General features: G+C 48.4%; 1 long non-coding RNA gene across 1 annotated transcript; it reads right to left on the bottom strand.

The window, feature by feature from the left end:
- Positions 1-500: 500 nt before the first annotated feature.
- Positions 501-5,481, bottom strand: LOC116792500. The gene is made up of 2 exons (XR_004359151.1): positions 1,699-5,481; positions 501-863 (listed from the first exon to the last, which is right to left on the bottom strand). It is a non-coding gene; the product is annotated as an uncharacterized LOC116792500 (long non-coding RNA).
- Positions 5,482-5,758: the final 277 nt, after the last annotated feature.

A 5,758-nucleotide genomic window follows, 5' to 3' on the forward strand; every position in this document is an offset into this window, starting at 1 on the left:
GGGGATGGCAAAAAGAATGGAGAGGAGGGATGGATCTGGAAGGGATCCAGACCAGCCCCTGCCCTCACCACCGTCCCAAAGCACAGGGAGGGCTGTGGGTTGGAGCAGATGTGCCTGCTCTGCCGTGCCTGCCATCCCCATGGACAGCTGCCACACCGTGGCACCTTCCAGCCAAAGCCATGGGACTTGGCCATGGGCTTGTCTGCCACGTGGCGCTGCCTTTCCCAGCTCCAGAAAATGTGGAGCTGCCAGACCTCGCCAGCTGGAGGAAAGGGAAGGATGGGGAGCGCTGCCTTCCTTATCTGCGGGGCCAGATTGTGAGCAGCTGTGGGCAGATAAAGAGCGATGGAGATCGGCTGGAGGGAGGCGTTTGCTTCCCCTGCAAAGCAAGCTCTCTCTCCCTTTTCCCAGTATACTCTGGCAGCAGCTAGGCTGCCTTCTGGGCAGGGAATCTTCTCTGCTGCAGGGGTAAGAGCAAGGGGATGGATGATGTAAGGAACTTGAGTGACTGATTTCAGTTTATTTGCAGGCTACTGCTTTATCTCGCCCTGTTGGGGCTGCTGCTGCATCCTGTCACCCAGGGTGGATGTCCCCCACCACAGTGTCCAGGCTTGGCCACAGGGTTTGCTCTGGTATTGGAATGTTCTTTCATAAGTAGGCTCTGTCTTGCTGTCATGTCCTATACAGCATTAATTGCAATATGATATTTCTTACCCCTTCCAATGTACCTTCCATTTTGGGCGAATTCCACGTTTTTGTGCTGTTTTAATAATTTCCAGCAAGTGCCTTTGTTTTGCAGCCTCAGATAGTTTCATGCACATGTTCACTGTGGTACCTTGCAGTTCACTTCAGTCTTGTAATTCCTGAGTGATCGCAAGGAATCAAGTCATTTAGAGGAACTGCCTAGAAAGGGATTAATCGCAACCAGACCTCGTTAAAATCCCGTTGCCACACCAATTCCCCACACTTACAGAACCTGACCACAGTGTGAAAATTGATATTTATGCTGAGGAGTGTCAATGCACTGCCTGTGCACCGTTCCCTGAGTTACTGTCCTCTGGGCTTTGAACTCTGGGGATGCAAGTGAGATGTGCTGCTCAATTTCCAAGCCCCCAAAAATGAAATAACTGCCCACCAAGGCCCTTTGGCACCAAATGTGATCAGCACATTAATACCACTGGATTCTGTGGATAATCAGCCTGCAGCTTTAAGTTGTTGCCTGATTTCTTTCAGCCCAGTTCCTGCACACTTGTTGAACTGGATGAAAACAGTAGAAGAACAGCCAGATTTTGTGATAGGAACTGAAAATCTGCTGCTGGGAGTAACTTAAAATTAAGTTCACTCTTTTTGGCCTGTGGTCTCCCTCCATCCTGCTGGCTAATGGGGGACAGCCTTGGTGCACTGGTGACAGATTTCCAAGGAGTCCAAAACCACTGGGGAGAGGCAATGTGACCCTCCTGGGTAGCTCCTGGGGACCAGTCTTTTCCCTGGGCATCACATCCCACAGCTGGTTGAAGAGAGCTCCTTCCCAAAGCCTGGGATGGGTTTCAGGGTTTGTTGAAAATGATAAAAATCTCTCTTAGCTACCAGGATTGTGACGCAACAAAACAGAAATTTTTGTGATATTCTCTACAGTGGAAAAACTCTGCAAAAGAAGTGTCTGTTGGCTTTGGAAGTAGCTTGCTCCAATACTCTTACCAGATGGCCGGCGGCTCCCAGCAAGTGGCTGGTCTGTACTTGCAACCCTTTAGCTCCTGTGGAGACCTGAGTGTTTTGTTAGGAAAGAGCAAGTTCTGCCTGAGACGGTGGCCGTGGCCTCTGGGGCTTGCAGGGTGCAGGAAGGGAGAGTGGGAGCCTGACACTCCACACCTGGCAGGGCACAGGCTGCCCAGCCTCATGCAGTACCCGAGGCATTGGCATGACATTTATACTCTGCAGCTCTTCCATGGGTTGCTGCTGTGGCCTGGGTGGAGCATCTTGCTGAAAAGGATGCCAAGGCACACGCACTGGAGCAGGGGCAATGGGAGCTGAGAATTCTGATGATTGTGATGTGACCAGTAATGGATCTCTTAACGTAGTCTGTGCAACTAGGGAAGACAGGTTTATTTCTGTACCTCTCAGGAGACAGGTTGAAGCTATTATAAAGTTATTAAGCTATTATTATACACAGGTATTAAGGCTGAATGAAGAAGTCAAGCGATTTGAGGGTGTATGACAGAGAAACCTCAGAGGTGTGCAGAAGACAGAGGAAGAGATGGTGAGGCATTTACAGTGGGAAGGGGCTGGTTTAGCTGTGGGATCAACCAAAGCTAGAGAAGATAAACCGTAAGTCACCTCTGAGCTCTTGACAAGGTGTGTAAACCATTTCCTTCTGCCATCTGGCTGATTTGTGAGGATTCCTACAGGGAGGTGAGCCCAAGAGCTGGCCCTGTGCTGAGGACACACTACTCACCAGATCACTAAATGCTGTTGTGCTCTGCAGTGTGAACAGAGACCAGCCAAGCTCCAAAACTCAGAGAAAAGCCCACCTGGGGTTGCACTTGTTATCGGCCTCTGCAAAAATTCTGTCCTAGTCTGCAAAGCTTGTGTTTTTTGGTGTGAGGAAGTGTGCAAAGTCTTTAAGGTCTGAATTCAAATAGGCAGCTGGAGGACATAAGCTTGGTGAGAAAGGAGGATGCTAGGTGGAGCTGGCATGTGGAGAGGATGCCTCAAAACCCAGTGTGGGTGGTGTCTTGGATCCAGTCAGAGCTCAGAAACTCTAAACACAGTGGGATATAGCAGCTGGATCTTTTTCCAGCAATCTGAGCATCCACCACAGGGAGCAGAGCCAGGGCTGTGACACACGAGTGCAAAATGTTAGTCAGAAAGGACAAATGGAATGTGAAAAACCACCAGAAACTCCCAAAGTGGGTCAAGTTCTTGATGCATCTAACAATAGCTGTAGGACGGGAAAGACAGGGTCGACTTGGTTGCGTGCCCTCCTGTGCCTCCTAAAACTTGGGCTCAGCTGTGGGCCTGACTCCGTCGCGGTGCAATTCAAAGCAGGTGGCTGAAATCGCGCAAGCCACAGGCTCCAGCTCTGCCTCCTCCACCCGGGGCCTGCCTGGCATAATATTATCTTCACGCCTGAGCGAGGAGGACTTGGCTTATTAAACTTGCAAACCTGCCTTGCGCTCGCCCTCGGGTATTCAGGGCTGACGGGTCTCTGGGGCAGGATGCTCTAATGCTACTTTTACGCCACGTCTACCGCAACGAGGCCTCCTTAATTGGCTTGTGGTTCCCACCAGCACTGCCAGCAAAGAGCAAGCGATGGAGAAAAATCTGCCAGCACCACAGCTCCCGCTCGGTGTTGGTGCATCATTAGCTCACATGTTGTCTCTCTCCCCAAAGACAAACACGCTGTGTAGCCAAAAAGGTCTGCGGGGAGGATGCGCTGCAAAATCCAAGCACAAGAAGTGGAGGGGGGGCAGAGGCAGTTCTCATCCACAACACATTCCCCTGCTCGGTCTGGTTTCTCCCCTCCACTGAATCCTTGCAGTGAAATTTCCTTTTTTTTTCCCCCTCTCTGTTTGTAAAAGAACAGCCCCCCCCCTTCCTTGCTTTAATCACTTTCAAACAACCCCGGAGGAGCAAGACTTGGGTAAATAAATGTGGGAACCAGGGGAGTTCTTGAACTGTTAAAAAAATCAATATAAATCAGAGTAACCTTGCCCTGATGTCTTCCTTATCACCTCTGAAGCTCTACCTGCCTTTGTCTAACAACAATCTCAGTTAATTAGATAATTAATCTAATTATCTAATTAGGTGGAATCACTAATAGCTATTCCACCTAATTAGGCCAGTGGCTGTATCTCAGCAGTGGTGGTTCACTCTTTCTGGCTAACCCTGCACCTTCTGCCTGAAACCAGGCTCTGACACAATTCAAGCTCTTTGTTTGCTTTAACCAAAACCACCTGGAAACGGCTTTTCATTTTTTTACTCAGGCTTTCCTTGAATGAAAGCAAGGTGGCCAGTTGGAAAGTAGAAAAGGAAGCTCTTAGACGATTAATTTTTTTAGCAATGGATGCAGGAAGCTCTTCATTGTTTTAATTCATTCTCCTGATGTAAGATTAATTTTAGCTTTGAACACAACAACCTATTATGAATTGATCCTAGGAAAGCATATTGCTCTGAGGCTGGGGAAACGACATAAGTAGCTTTTTCCCCCCTTTATTTGGACGAGTCTAGCTAACTCATGGCTGCAGTCCTTCCCTGCAGAAACACAGGTTGTTCTCTTGCTGCAGCTTTCCCAATCTGTCCTGTGTGTGACAGCACGAGGGAGCTGGCCAGAATTAAAACCAGCCTAAGGCCTTTGGTTCCCCTGGCAGCAGGGTCCCACTGCTCATCTCTGCAGGGATGCTGTGGTTTGCAGCACCACCACAGTAGTTTTGGACCAGTCACGGCAGCACCTCTGTCCCCTCAGGAGCTGTAGGTGCCTTTGGGGCTGCAGAGCCACCATACGGCACTCATGGGTTTATTTTCCCCTTAATGCCTAAATTGGATTTAAGGGCATCTTTGTACATTCCAAAACAAATCAGCAGCTGTCTGCAAACCAGGCAGCCGGACTTGGCCCTGAGAAGAGATTGATGTGCTCACGCTTTGCACCCAGAGCTCTGCTTTCTCGGGATCTCACCTTGTGCACCAAAGCACAGGAAAAGCCATTTAACTTCTGAGCAGTCAGGAATTTAGGCTCTTCCTGTCCCAGGAATGTTTAGTGGCTCACACCGTCACTATCTGCTGCTGGAGAGCCTTGCTGGAGCCCCTCACACCTACAAGCCACAGCAGGCACCACTTGGTGCAGCACACAGGGAAGGAGGCACTGGACTTGGATTCAGAGTCCCTGGGAACCCTCGTTGGAGTCTAGATGAGGTAAAATGGCCAGGTAGGTTCTGCAACAGCATTTCTGATGTAGACCCCTTCTCTCACCTGGAAATGCTTCCTTCCTGTAGTGGTCCCAGGTTAATCTGCTGCAATAGCATCCAGACCTATGATCTGGTTCTGGGGAGAGTCCTGCTCCTACCTACATCCTCCTGCATGACTGGAATGATGGGCAACACATGAATCTATGGCTTTTCATTTTGCTTTCTCTGTATTTGATTTGCTTGGGGGTTTTTTTGTTTGTTTTATTTAATATGTATATATAACTGAAGCACCATAAAATGTCTCCGTGGGGTAGTTTGATTTTTCTTAAAAAAAAAGTTACATATTTAATATATATATATTTTTTTAACTCCTTGAAGCAAAGTTGTCTTGGCATTCTCATTTTGAAACCCCCATATTGAGGTGTTTATTACAGCGTCATTTAGTTAGAAAATTCACATTTAGTTGAAACTTGGCAAATGTTTTTTGGCTTGAAGCAAGTTTTCTTTTGAAGGAGTTTACTATTAAGTGTTTAAGGTTTTTTTTTTCCTTTCTCTCAATTTTTCTTTTGAAAAAGCAACACCTTCCAGAACTGGGTTCAGAAGCAGAAGGCCAGCTCTGCAGCAAGTGTGAAAGCTGCGAGTGGAGCACAGAGCTGCAGCCATTCATGCCTTTTTCTGACATCTGTTAAGGGAATGAGAGGAAGGGAATTCGGCTGTACTCTAAGAGAAAAGAGGCTTTTCTGTTGTTGTTGTTGTTTTGGTGAGTCTTGAGTAGCTGCACTCCCACCAGATGCCAGTGATCCTAACGCCAGCTGCACAGAGCACAGCATCTCTGACTGCCTGGAGCTGGTCCCTTC

The sequence above is a fragment of the Chiroxiphia lanceolata genome, chromosome 11 (assembly GCF_009829145.1).
Source record: "Chiroxiphia lanceolata isolate bChiLan1 chromosome 11, bChiLan1.pri, whole genome shotgun sequence".
Lineage (NCBI taxonomy): Eukaryota > Metazoa > Chordata > Aves > Passeriformes > Pipridae > Chiroxiphia > Chiroxiphia lanceolata.